Source organism: Mesocricetus auratus, unplaced genomic scaffold, assembly GCF_017639785.1.
Source record: "Mesocricetus auratus isolate SY011 unplaced genomic scaffold, BCM_Maur_2.0 Super-Scaffold_100676, whole genome shotgun sequence".
Taxonomy (NCBI): domain Eukaryota; kingdom Metazoa; phylum Chordata; class Mammalia; order Rodentia; family Cricetidae; genus Mesocricetus; species Mesocricetus auratus.
This window is the reverse complement of record NW_024429266.1, coordinates 34,484,717-34,498,905: the sequence shown is the minus strand read 5'-3', so window position 1 is coordinate 34,498,905 and position 14,189 is coordinate 34,484,717. Positions and strand designations below refer to the sequence as shown.

Genomic DNA, 14,189 nt, shown 5'->3' with positions numbered 1-14,189 from the left:
CTCTCTCCCCTGCACTATGCTGTGACCACCCCAAGCCTGGGCACACCAACTACTCAGACACCTCCTCTTCAAGACAGTCATTGGGATCACATCCCCATCTCATGCTCCTTCTGTGCAAATGTCCATTGTCTCTGTGAGGTCTTTGATCTAGAGTCCCAAGTCCCCTCCCTTGGTGAAGCCAATCTAGCGTATGTAAGATGCAAGCCAATAGCGCTTATCAGGTCATGGCTGAATGTGGGGCTCTAGCTGAACGTAACACAAGACATACTCTTAGTAAAGTGATTTTCTAAGGCTCAAGAATCCCACCCACAATGACACAGGTTTCTTTAACATGAAAGGACAACGAAAGAATATTAATGTTTTTCATCCTTAAAATCAAAGAGATAAACCAGGCAGAGTGGCACATATCTGTAATCTCAGGTCTTGGGGGACTGAGGTAAGAAAACCTCAAGTTCAAGATCTGCCTGGGCTATGAAACAAGGTTGTCACAGAGCAGAAGCCCAAAGGATAAAAAACGCAAGCGGCTTTTATAAGGTCCTTTCCATCTGTTTTGCAAAACTCTATCAACAGTAGTGAAGTCCCTGGGTGCATGGAGCGCTGTGGAGTCAAGGTGTCTTTCATCTGCTCAGGGGAGCTGTTACCAGAAAGTAGGTCCCAGACGTAAAAGTCAGCCTTCGGGATCAGCCATCACTTCCGCCCTCCTCCTCCAGGAATCTGTCAGTGTTCACATTTGGTAACTTTATCAGGAGAGACTGCCTCTGAGGTCAGGGCAAAACTGAAACCTGAGCATCCCAGGGAGTGGCCCTGGCTTGTCCCCCAGCTGAGAGCTGCCATGGCCAGCTAGAGCCAGCAGGAGGAAAAAACCACACAGGACTCGCACTCCACTTTCTGCATGCCTGAGAAGCTGCAAATCCCAAGGCATCCAGCATCCTGCCTTCTTCCCTCCCCCTACAGCCAAGAGCGGCTCCTGAACTCTGCTGGCACCCATGGCCTGCTGTTTCTCTCTGTGGGGTGCTTGGTTCAGTCGGGCTTCCTCCCTGTGTCTCTCCATGGTGCACTTTTTATTGTTTTTTATTTTAAGGCAGTCTTTTCTCATTTTACACACGAATCCCAGTTCTCGCTCCCTCCCCTCCCCTCCCCCCATCCACTCCTCAGAAAGGGTAAGGCTTCCCATGGGGAGTCAACGAAGTCTGACATATCACTTTGAGGCAGAACTAAACCTTCCCTCCTCCTATATCTAGACTGAGCAAGGTATCCTTCCAAAGAGAATGGGCTCCAAAGAGCCAGTTCAAGCCCTAGAGATAAATCCTGGTCCCATGGTGAACTTTTGATAATCAGACCCTGTAGACAGTGGGCCCATGATTCCTGGTGAAGGTGACTTAGAATGCCTGCCCAATCATCATTCCCAAGTCCCTGTCCTTCCAGTTTGTATCTGCCTCTGCTCTTGTGTAGCCTGCTTCCTTTGTTTTGTTTTTATGCTTTTGCACAGATTAGAAGGTGAGAATGCCTTACTTGTGGCTTTAAAAGCTCCTGGATCCTGGGGGCTGGAGAGATGGCTCAGCTGTTAAGAGCAGGTACTGGGCTTGTGGAGGATCCAGTTTGATTCCCAGAATTCTACATAGCATGGCTCATAACCATCTGCAAATCTAGAACCCATGAACCTGATACCAAACACAGACACATAATCAAAAATAACTTTAAAAACTCTGCTAGATCCTGATTTGCCTTCTAACACATGGAGCTGGGTCTCTTCAGTTACTGTAACGAGCTCAGGGGACAGCATGAGCTCTGTAAGGGCAAGGTCCTGTGTTTTATCCTTGACACTGAAAAAAAAAAGGTTGGAAGCACTTTCCAACTATTCCTAGACCTTATTATAGTTACTAGTTAGGGCAAGTTACCATTTAAAAAAATCTTGTAAAAGGATACAACTTATTTACATAATCCCTTGAACATTGTACCAATGGTTATTCAAAGGGAAAACAGGCCAGTGCTTAGACACTTAACCACTTTTCTTTGGTTTGCTTTTGCCTGTCTGCAATATTACAAATATTGCCCTCCCAAAGCATTGCATTCATAATTGAGCACCTTCACTACAACCCTCTGATAAATGAAAACAACACTTCAACATGAATTAGGAATGCCAACTTGTTAATGCCTCCCTACGGGCTTACCAATCCATCACTGGCTCTGCCATTGTTCGGGTATAATAAACACCATAATACAAGCTGGAAATAAGAATACTCTCCGGACAGTTGATTCCCAAACGTGGACTGAATATTCTACCACACAACTCTTCTCCTCAATCCCTTGTATAATATAGGACAATCGTTAGTTGGAGAGAAAAGCATTTCATAGTTTTATTAAGAGCAATTCTCCAAATGCAAGATCATCTGTAAGAGGAAGTAAGCGTGAGCTTGTTAAAATTAGGGAATCTAATAAACACACAGACACATATGCACGCATACACACAGACACAGACACACACACACACACACACACACAGAGTGCACACAGCACATACACAATTAGGGAGGTTGCTCAGTGGGTAGAGCACTTGCTGTACAGGCCTGAGGGCCTAAGTTCATATTCCCTGTCTCATTTAAACATGCACCTGCAATCCCAGTGCCCTTAAGGGGAAATGGGAGGTGGAGACACGAGGCTCCCAGAAGCTCATGGACCAGCCAGCCTGATCTACACAAACAGCAAACAACAAAAGTCCCTGCCCTAAACAGAATGGAAGGTAAAGATTGGCACCCCGGGCTGTCTTCTGACGTCATACACACAGTATGGCATGTGCACCCCCACATTCACACATACAAACACATGTATGGACACATACACGACTTATTTTTAAACATACACTTTGTTGACCTGGTATCCAGTGGGTGACTGGGGCAAAATGCTTGGGAGGCCTGACTTTGCTCAGCTGTGGAAGAACCATGATGCTCACAGCAATGCTTCACCACCTGTCGGGAGAAGGGGTGCATGGAGAAGACACCTGATGAATGTTGCCTCAGAGGATGAGCAACCACCACTTGGTTGTGATGGAATGTGAGCTGCTACCCACAGATTTCGAGGAAGAAATTCTGCTCAGCCTCCTTCAAAGAACCTGTGAGTCATGTATAACTCGATGTGGCATTTACATACCAGCAATTATTCTCGTAAGGTCCCTTAAAGCATGGTTCCTTGACTAAAACTAGCTTCCTCCTCTCCCAGGTTCGTCCTCTGCATTTTCTCTGCGAATCTCTTCTATGGTGGCATAGACAACACTTCCGTTCCGACTGATCAGACACATTTACCCACATCTTAAAGGGCGGGATCTCAGAGAGTGGAGTCAGAGCAGTTTAAAAACAAGAGAATGAACAGCAGGGCCACCACACAGAATGCATGTGAGCAGTAGTACATCCACTCAGTGTTAGGCGGCTCTTCTCCTGACACCCCCTTGCTTTACATTCTCTTGCTCAAATTAATTTCATCTTCGAGCAGGATCTGAATTCGTTACAAGGACCTACAGTTTCTACTGTTTTTCCATACCTTATTTATTTCTGAAGTCTCCATGGTTTTGTTTTTAAGCTTAATGAGGCATTTCATTATTTGGATGACGGGTTTCTTGGCTCCAGAGAAGTAACAGCAATAGCAAGATCAAAATTAAACAGACCTTTGATGGGTGATGAGCTGGCTAAGACATAACCAGGCTGCCTTGAACATTCCTGGGGCCTGCAACCAGAAACCCAATGGAAAGCTACATTCCTTGATCATCTGGAAGGCCTCTCTTCACCTCTTCCACTCCAAGCCAGCAAGCTCAGCCTATGAAGTGTCCTTGTACCTCCATTCTCTGATGGCATTGTCTTTTAAGTGTCACAGAAGAATGAGAGTCTGGAGACTCCAGTTCCAACATAGAGGATACCATACTAGAATGCGGCGGCACAGGGGGATGGCCCTTGGTACTCGGCCTGCAGCTCATCTCAACACAGTGGCTGAAGGAAATAGACTGAAGTGCCCCTCCCCACACAACTGGTTCTTATAAATGATTAAGGGAGTGAGGCTAGGTTGTCCCATCCTCTCTGCTCCGTGAGGACACCACATTTGTCCCCTCCAGAGAACACAACAACAAGCCACCATCTTGGAAATGAACAGCCTCACCAGACACCAAACCTGCTTGTCCCTCAAGCCTGGCTTTTCAGGCTCCAGAAACATAAGGATACATTTCCGATGTTTAAAAAGTACCTGCCTTTGGTATTCTGCATCTCAAACCCACTCAAGCCATTGTTCCATGGAGCTGTGGATGAGCACACTGGCAATGTAGTCCCCCAAGGGAGAACAGACCTCATAGGAGCCTGTGAAGAACAAAATCCTGGAGGATGTTCTGCAAGGGAAAACTGTGGACTTGGCTTTGAAAAAGTCTCAAGATTTTCCTGGACCTTTGAGATGGATCTCATGGATCCCAGGCTAGCCTCAAACTCACTATGAAGTCCAGGATGACCCTGAACTCCATATCTTCTTTTACCTCCCGAATCCTGAGATTACAAGCCACCATGCCTAGCTCATACAGCCCTTAGGAATGAAGCCAGGGTTTCCTGCACTGTAGGCAGGCACTCTACCAACTGAGCTATAGCCTCAGTCTCTCGAGTTTATTCTTAATGGCTTCTAAAATTTTCTTGTTTAAAAAAGTAAATTTTTCATTTTTACTTTATGTGTATGAGTGTTTGCATGCAAGCAAGCGCACACTTAAACGCTGGTGTCTGTGGAGATCAGAAGATGGAGTCAGGTCCCCTGGGATTAGCCTTACAGTTTCAAACCACCATGTGGGTGCTATGGACTAAATCCAGATCTTCTGCAAGAGCAGCAAGCGCCCTTAACCACTGAGCCATCTTTCTAAGTTGTTAGAGCCACTATACCGTGGTCAAAGACCATGAATGTTTCAGAAATCTCCTAAGCAAAACATTGTCCAGGAAACAGGTTGCTTTAGAGTTTTCTACACAATAATATTCCATGTCCTCTTCCAGACTTGGCCCAGAATTGTCCCCTTGTTCATCTGCTGCTGTTATGACAAACCAGAGTGGGCATGTTTAGGTTTCCTGTCTGTCTCCAGAATACCAACCTGAGATTCTCTAGCAGTAATTTAGGAAATAAATCCCAAGGCCCCATGTAGCTGTCCCTAGTTGCCTGTCTGTCCTTCGTTCTAGGCCACAGACAGTCCTGCACTGTTTACGCTCAGGGTTGCAGGGTTTATACTTTGGTGAAAGGTTTAATGACAAGCAGCTTACACAGCTTCAGAGTGAAAGCAGACAGGGTGGGGACAGCGGTTCTTGGGTGTCCTGGCCTTTTCTTTTCTCTCTGTGCTGGCATTAAACTGAGGGCTTGGCATATATCAAACATACACTCCATCACTGAGCTACACCCCAGCCCTGCCCTGGCTGTTCAGCTTTGAAGGCTATGATGAATTGGGAGGGTGTGGACCGTGAGTCACCACAGTTAGACAGCCCCCACCCCCTACTCCCTCCTCCTCTTCAAAGTTTACACACATTTACCCACCATCATGTTTGATGTTCCAGATATCCAGGACACCCAGGTGAATGACACCACAGTTAGCAGGAAACTGTGACTTGGAGCCAGTCTGTTAGCTTTTGGCTTAGTTTGGTTCTCTGTTGCTATGATAAAACACTGGCCTAAACCAACTTGTGGAGCAAAGTGTTTATTTGGCTTACACGTCCCTGTCACAGTCTGTCATGAAGGGAAATCAGGGCAGATCCCGGAGGCAGGAATTGAAGCAGAAGTCATGGAATAATGCTACCTATTGCCTTGCCCCCCTCCCCATGGCTTCCTCCGCTTGCTCAGGGGTGACAACATCCTCAGTGGGGCTGCGCCCTCCCACATCAATCACTAATCAAGAAAATGACCCCACGGGCTTGCCTATAGACCAATCTGATGGCGGCATTTCTCAATTGAGATTCCCTCTTCCCAGATGACTCTGGCTTGTGTGGAGGTGACAAATTAAAGCCTCTTTTGGCCAGACCTTCGTCTGTAAACATGACTCTAGGGGCAGTAGGAGGTCTAAAACACGGAGTATGAGGTTGGCACTTGGCAGTATTTATATCAGTGAAGGGAGGTGTGGTCCTGTGGGGGGGGCTCTGAGGAGTTCAGAGTGAGAGGGAGTCACAGAGCACATTCTCTGCCATTTCTGCAGCCTTAGCAGAGACCATTGGAGCAAGCGGAACACCCTCAAACCCGAGACAGCTATGCATTCTCTCTCTCCCGACGCCCCATTAAAAACTGGAGAAACAACATCAAATTCAACTTCACAACACTATTTTGGAGTATGGTTGACCTGCACCCCATCCCTGCAACCAGAGGGCTCACGACCCTCCCATGAACACCTCAGAGAACACCAGTCCTAATGGAGCTGCATGCTCCTGGATGCTATGAATAGAAGTTTTTGTTTGGATTTGACTATGGGCAACTAACTGGGCAGCCTGTGTCCAAGGAGGTGAAATCAGAGGAGCCTCAAAGCGAGGCCTTGGATGAGCCAGGAAGGTAGAGGCTGCTTTGCATTTCTCTCTTCTCCCCAAGTGTGAAAACAACAGGCCTGTCTGGCCTAGTTACGGAGGTCTGCCTCTGAAGCGCTGGCCCTCGCATTGTTAGCACCTTGCCATGGCTCCCTCCTGCACTCTGAGTCCAGTCCCCAGGGTGTGGGAGGACAGTCATCAGCAGGGGAGCGGCTGGTGACTCATTTCCCCAGAGATCACTCCTTGTGCTGCCAGGGCCATGATACAACACTGCTCTCAACATGCAAAAAATTCAATGCCTGAGACTGGCAGCCCAGGTCACCAGCCAGCCTCCCATTTCTATGAGGAAGGGCGGGCGAGCGGCAAGGGAAAGGAATCCCAGACAAGGGCACGTTAGCAAGTGCCAGGAGATATTCAGGCATTTTGTAATTTAAAAGCAAAAAACAAGGCCTGAGGCTGTAGCTTACAGTAGCTTTCCTAGCATGTGGAAGGCCCCAGCTTCCATCACCTGCACCCAAGAGGGATGGGGGATTATTCTTCTAATTCCACCCGGGGTATAAGGATTAAGGAAACAGTGATTGACAGCTCTGAGACCTAGGATTTCTGAGCAGAGGACTGGGGGAGGCTCTGGCTTTTACCAAAAGGATTTGAAGTCCCAGGACTCGGGTTCCCTGAGAATGGCTAGCAAGGGGAAATTCCTCCCAGTGGGAGTTATAGCAGCTGTTATAGGTTTTGCTGCTAATAAAGATACTGCTTTCTGACAGGATCACTCACCTTCCAGAGAGACTGAGGGCAACCAGCAATAAGGGGCGTGGGGAAATTGCCAGGGCTCATGCTGGAGACCCGCTGTAAGCGGATCTTGAAGTCTTGGAACCCAGAGATGGTGTTCTGACAGTAAGCCCTGTAAAGATCTGTGCTCTGGGACAAACCCCAAAGGCAGCCGCAGGCCGTCGGGTCTATCTTCCCCTGTCTAGGTCCTGCCTCCCCTACAGGCCCCACCTCACCCCTCCCTCTTCTCACAAGCACAAAAGAAACCCTGGAGAAGGTGGGAAAGGTTAGGCCAAAGTACCAGAGACAGCTAGACAATTTGGCCCCCTAGAGGGAGTCCCAGGGAGAAGAAAGACCCCTCTCCTCCAGTAGGCCTGCTCAGAGAGCCCCCTGCCTCCTTACTGTTCCCCTCCCAGGGTTTGCAAGATGAGCAGTGCCAGCTTCAAGTATCAAAGCAAAGGCCTGGGTTTGACCACAGATCCACTGTGATGTCTCACCCTCCTGAACCCACTTCTAGTCCATCTGAGGCCTAGGCAAGCCCATGGCCTCTGTGCCTGTTCTGTGAGACTCAAATCCAAGGAGAAAAGTTGCTGAAAGGTGGACCTTTGCCTGCATGAGACTTGAAACGCCCACCCTAGTCTTCATCTTGGCCCAACTAGGTCCGTTCTGCCATCCCCGGACAGAGTTCAGGGCCTGCGCCACCCAGTGGCAGAAACCAGAACTGCACCGTTATCGCAGCACCCTCCCAAAGCACACTGCAGAACCCAACACCTTGCGGAACCCAGAGCATTTCCCCTCTAGGGTTGCTATCATTCCTCAGGCTCTTATGCCAGGAATAAACCCCCCCTTTTTTTTACCTAAAAAGCTTTGCCCTCCCCTCCGGAGAAAGTAGATGGCAGTGGCGGCAAGCCAGCCGTGCTGATGTAGATAACAACACCTACCATGTCAATTGACTTCGAATTCCCCCTACTTCCCACACCCTAGGCCAATGCATCAGGAGCCCATGGAATCTTGCAGCCCTGGGTTAAACATTACATAGAGGCAGCGGTTAGTCACCAAGCGGTCCTTGCCCTTTACTCTAGTCCTGGATGCCCATTGAGCGGAAGCAACCCACCCACGGCCACTTGCTGACAGGGTGGCCACGCCAGAGCTCCTGACCTTTCTTTTTCCGCCTTCAAGAAGAAAAAGGTTATTCTACATTGCTAACTTTGCTTGCTTAAGGGAGCAGAGAAAGGAAGGGAATCCTGTGCCAGCTGTCACCAGAACATCTGCAGCTAGAGGCACATCTCTGCAACAACCCCCCCATGTGCTGCAGCGCCACCTGGCGGCCAGAGTGGTACTGGGGGCGGAGAACTGGGCCTATAGCTCCGCCCCACTAAATACCCTGAGACTGTCCATCTAGTCCTACAGAGGGTAGGAACCCGGGGGTGGGGCGGTTACTCACCTTTCCACTCCTGGGAGAACCTAAATATCTGAGACACTCAGTGTCTACACAGGGAAGACTCGTTCTGCTAACTGATTTAGAGGTTTGAATCCTCTGGGTGGCTCTGGGTCCTGGGCCATGACAAAGCAAGCCCGATCGATGTCTCACCGCAAAAGCTGCTCCTTCCATGACGCGGTAAGGCAAAGAGAGAAAGAGGAGGTAGGCTGCGGCCCTAGGGACTCCTCAAGGGCACATCCCCAGGAACCCGAGTTCCTCCCCGGGCCTCTGGACTCCACATGCTCATGCACACTCGTGCAAGCGAACATACACCACACACGGAGCGAGAAATCATGAAAGCTGTTGAGAGCGTCATTTGGGGGTGCATCTGAAGAAGGACATTGCTGATGGGTTTGGACGTAGTGTATGAGGGAAGGAAACTCACTGGATTCATCGGATGATCTGTCCTGAGCACTTTGAGTAAGAGACACAGAAGCGGACATCCATGGTCGAAGACAAACTTATAAGCCCTTTGCATATTTTAAAGTCATTATTGCACAGCGGTACTATGAGCTGAGTGTTATTGGCCCCATTCTACAGGAGAGGAAGTTGAGGCCCCGAGAGTTCGCATGAAGTCACACAGCTAGCAAATGGAGAGATTGGAACCAGAGATTAGCTGCTACATCAGGCTCCCTCCTAAAAAATGTTTTTAAACTACAATTATTTAGGGTTTTTTATGTTTGAAGGCACATGTGTCATGGCATGGCTGTGTAGGTCCGAGGACAACTTTCCAGAATTCCTCCTTCCTCCATGTGGGTCCTGGCATTCAAGCCCAAGTTTTTAGCTTTGGCAGCAAGTGCTTTCACCCACCGGACTGTCTCACCCATTCTAATCGCCCTCTTGATAAAAGAGAAATGTTATTACCTGAGACAGGGCTGGGATGGGGAATGAGTGGGTTTCACCGCCAGGGGAGAGGAACTGAGTACTTCCAGTCCGAGTATGTTCTGAGATGCCTTTTAAACACACCGGGTGTCCCCGCAGTGGGTACGTAAGGCAGGTCTGATGGCTTCAGGGCGGGGTGCCTGGCCTAGAGTGAACGATGATGGACCACATGCAGATCGCCAGGATCTCCGGGAATTGGAATGGGGATGCTCAGGGAATGTTTTCCTCAGGGGATCCCAGGAAGGCACTGCCCTTGTTCCAGAAAGGTCCCATGGGTGCTTGTGACCCTTTACATAGACTTCAGAATAGTCACACAACCCTCACCCCAATCCGGAGACTTCACCAATCACCAGTGTTGCCAGGAAGCCTCCTTCACCTGCCACATGACACCATGTTTCTAGACCATTGGTGCCCCACGAGGCAGGGACTGTGCCTCGCCGGAGGGTAAATAAAGAATCAAGACTTTTGCCATGTGTACAGAGCACAGCCTCTCAGCCACCCACCGTGGAAGTGTCCCATTTGTAGCTTTACAGTTGGTTTTGCCCCAGGAGGAAGAGGAAGATGAACTCAAAGCCTTGTGTCTTCTTTCTTGCCCATGAGATGAGGCTGTCACTGGATATTCTCTAGCACATTGAGACACTTTTGCCGTGGCTATGTGGCTTCCAGCCGCCTTTCTGCTTGGGAGATCTGGGAACTGACCTAGGATCCTCTAAGAGCAGTGTTCACTCTTAATTGCTGAACCATCTCTGTAACCTCTCTGGGAGAAACTTTGCAAGGGGTTCCTGAAGGTCAGCCCACTTCCTTCCTCCTCCCTTGGACAACTGCAGACTTTTTATCCTGTAGCAGCCAGGTGGGGATGTGACCCATGACAGTATGGGGATTAGGCGTTGTTTTCAGGTCTTGGCATAGCCCCTGGCGGCATCCTGTGTACCATCGTAATTATTGCATCTCTGTGGCTTAGTCTTGCCTGGGTCTGTTGCCAGACTGTCCTGGGGCCTGTGTGCTCCCTGGCAAGGTCCCCAGCGTCCCCAGATGATGCTCAGGGTGAGTGTATTAGAACGTTCCTGTCCTGCTAACTCAGCCTGCTAGCCTCAGATCTCGCTGCAGCAGTGGGGCTGGGCTCTCTGCACTGCCTAACTGATGCTGCTATGTTAGAACGGTGTTTGGGTTTCTCCTCTGTTCCTTCAGGAAGGACTCCTGCCCTGTTGAAGTGACTCCCCATGACCATTGTGCCCTCTGCAGAGGGAAGCTTCTCTCTCACAAAGCCTTGAAGCCTCTTGGCAGTGGGTTGTGCAAACAGTAAGTCTAATTACAAAGGTTAGAGCAACAGTCACCATGTCCCAGAGACAACCCTGTGATTTCTCTGGCTCTAAATGTGGCTTTACAAGTCTAGATGCATACTCATGTCATCACTGGAATTCCTTCCAACTTCACAAGACCTGCAGAGACAGATTCACACAGGAGACAGTCCCAGACCCAGAGGCCACCTTGGAGGCTCTGAGCTGCTCCTGGGTGGGGCCGAGAATGCTGGTGGAGGAGACTGGTTGGGTCTGAATAGAGTGACATCCCAACATTTCTTAAGTTGGGGCATCTGCAGCCTCTGGACTGTCCTGGGACATGCCATTCTTCCAGGACGGAGACAAACAGCAGCTCACAAGCACGCTGCAGACAAAGGCACAGCTTGTTCATGCCATTACTGCTCTCACAGGTCAAGGCTGGCATCCAAGCCCGGGGCACTCATGGGTACAGACATCCAAGCCCAGGGCACTCACGGATACTGACATCCCATTGGTGCACACTGCTTACCATCCTACAGTTAAGTAGTGAGCCACGTTCCTACTGCTTGATAAGATGGCTACTGCCCTGAGCCTCAGCCCCATCCAATCATGTCTATCATTTCCCTGGGCCTTTCCCAGAACCTCCACGTTTCTACCTTCAGAGTTTTCAGTAACCATTCCCTGAAGAGCTGTTCAGTCCTTCTGTTGCTCAACACCAAACCTTTATTCTGTGTGTCTGTCTGTCTTACCTGGTCCCTCCTCCAGGAAATAGTCCCAGTTCTGAGTCCACAGGTCTCGGCCTCATTACTCTGCCTCATACGGACTCCACTTGCTTAGTCCAGGTTTGTCCAACCCTTTTCCATTATAACACAGCATTGTCATCTACCAAGTTCATGATTAAGAAACGGGCTGAAAACTTATTTTTAAAAATCACCAAAATAATCCCAAGGTTTTGAGTTTACATTTTGGACCTCCTCCACAACCATCCTTGGCTGAAGGAGGCTGGAGGTTGAACAGTCTTTCGTTGATTAGTGGTTACTTGGTTACAGAGCCCCTGCCTTGTCATTCCCTGCAGCAATGATGTTAGGACCCCTAAGGGCTAGCTTCAGGCACCCAGAGGAAGGGCTCAGGCCACACCTTAAGGGAAGCTCTTTAAAAAGGCAGCCCCACGGGTCCCCAGTGCTAGGGAGCCATCAGCATTACGGAAGTGGTAACTACGGGGTTGAGACAAAGGAGAGGTCACACTGAAGCCAGAGGAGGGTGCGGTGCGAAGCCTGCTTAGGCACAGAGCCCACAAGTGGGGTGGACACCTGGAGTTCCACCTCGGCCTGCAAACGACAGGTGTCCACCCCACCTGCTGGCCAGGTAAAGAGATGCTTGCAGGAGAGACCTCGCCGAGTACCAGAGCAAATAACCCAGTGAACCATTTCCCATAACGTGCCACCAATAATATACTGCCTTTCAGCCCAGCCACAGGGCTGAGCATCGCCCCTGACAGTCAAGCTGGAATCTCTCGGCCCCATCGCTCCCCGACTGAATGTCTGCAGTGGCACCTCTGAGAGTCATCCGTCAGTGCCAAACACTGACCGTGCAGAGGGAATTTGTTGCGTGGGACTGGAATCTGGGTTTGGCGCTGCTTGGTCAGTGCCGGGTGTCACTTGGGATTGAATCACTGCCCGGCACGCAGCAGGAGGTCAATCCTCACAGACCCACAGCATTCTCCTCCCCAGCTTGATTCATACCAGCTGTTTACTGCGCGCCCCCGCCCTCACCCTGGGCCCTGCCGCCCTGCCCTGCCCTTGATAAGTACTCGCTAAAACCTGCAACCCAAGAAGCCCACAGCTCGGCCCAAAGAAGACTAAGTTTGCCCCTGCTGGGATCTCGGCCACACCCCAGAGAGAGATGACTCAGACTGGACACAGGTGCCTCCAAATGCCCTCAAGTGACTCACAGCAAACAGAAAGAAGGTGGCGCTCTGTCTCACTGGCACTCCATTCTCCTCTCCCCCGGGAGAGGTTACAGAGGAACCGGCCACCGTTTTCCTCCAGCTTGCTCATTTATCCCGCTGTATTTAAACCCTTCCTCCCTCCACTTCCACCAGGCGTCTTCACGTGGGCACCTGAGTCAGCTGGAGAGTAATTAGAACCACTGCGGCCTCAGGCCTCCAGCAGAGAGCTTGAGTCAATTGGGAAAGCTCGGTCCTTTGTGTTCACAGCTTCCAGAATGCCCCGGAGGATTCCAGTGCGCAGCCAAGGCAGCTGACCAAGTCTCTGACCCCTGAGTGGCGGGGGTGGGGTGGGAGGGGGGTGTTAAACAGGCAGTTGGCGACCCAGTCACCGGTGCACCCGCAGCTGGCTCATGCTTTCCATTGGTGACCTCAGCTTTGCTCACAACCCTCCACGGTTTTTTCCCTTACTCTTCTTAGGTTTTAGTAGCTTTCAAGCTTTAAGTCTCTGGACTGTGGGTTCAAAGTCTGTTTATGACGCATCTATGAAAGCAAATTATTACGTTTCGAAAACACGGGTGCGGAAAAGTAGATTGACAACAAACAAGAAAAATTATTGTTCTTTTAAAAGATTAGGTTTTTTTCTTTAATGGTGTGTGAATGCAGTGTCCTCAGCGGTCAGAAGAGGGCGTCAGATTCCCCTCTGGAGGTGGCCTTACAGGCGGTTGTGAACCTCTTAATGTGGATGTTGGCAACTGAACTCAGTCCTCTGTAAGAGCAATTCAAGCTCCTAACCACTGAGTCATTTTATGTAAATAGAGCTAATCTCCGCTTTGTTGTTCTTTCACAATTATGGGATCCTGAAATTCTTCTTTGTTTTGTTTATGTTTGCTTCCCTTAAGTCCATAGTTGATTATGTATTATATATTCTTACCTGTCCTATACATATGTTTTAGTTTCATTTGCTTTGGATTTTTGAGCACGTACAAAGGTAAAGAGAACACAGCATAGCCCGTGCACACCTACCTAAGCCACCCCTGGCCCCACATGGCCAAGCCAGCCCTGTCCCCACCACTATCAGATTAACCTAGCTTCTCTTAGTTTGAAGCACACCTTAGGTTTCATGTTATTATTCCATCTGTAACGGTATAAGTCATTTAGAGAACATACTTTATATTGTAAACACAATTCCCCACACATCAAAACAAAAGAATAATTCCTCGTGTTCACATTCCTCAATTGCTTCAAGATTATCATACATGAATATTTTTAGAATTTGAGTCAGAACGTCTGAGTGGAGTTTACATGTTGACTCTGGTAGTGTTTGTTTT

General features: G+C 49.3%; 1 long non-coding RNA gene across 4 annotated transcripts; it reads right to left on the bottom strand.

The window, feature by feature from the left end:
• Nucleotides 1-395: 395 nt before the first annotated feature.
• On the bottom strand, nucleotides 396-13,344 carry LOC110341103. Of its 4 annotated transcripts, none has more exons than XR_002382997.2 (5): nucleotides 12,865-13,344; nucleotides 2,861-2,966; nucleotides 2,172-2,390; nucleotides 1,513-1,661; nucleotides 396-714 (listed from the first exon to the last, which is right to left on the bottom strand). It is a non-coding gene; the product is annotated as an uncharacterized LOC110341103 (long non-coding RNA). The 4 variants fall into 4 exon arrangements; XR_002382995.2 differs by having other exon boundaries at nucleotides 2,872-2,966; XR_005874406.1 differs by lacking the exon at nucleotides 12,865-13,344 and adding an exon at nucleotides 5,536-7,265 and having other exon boundaries at nucleotides 2,872-2,966.
• Between the last annotated feature and the right edge of the window lie 845 nt (nucleotides 13,345-14,189).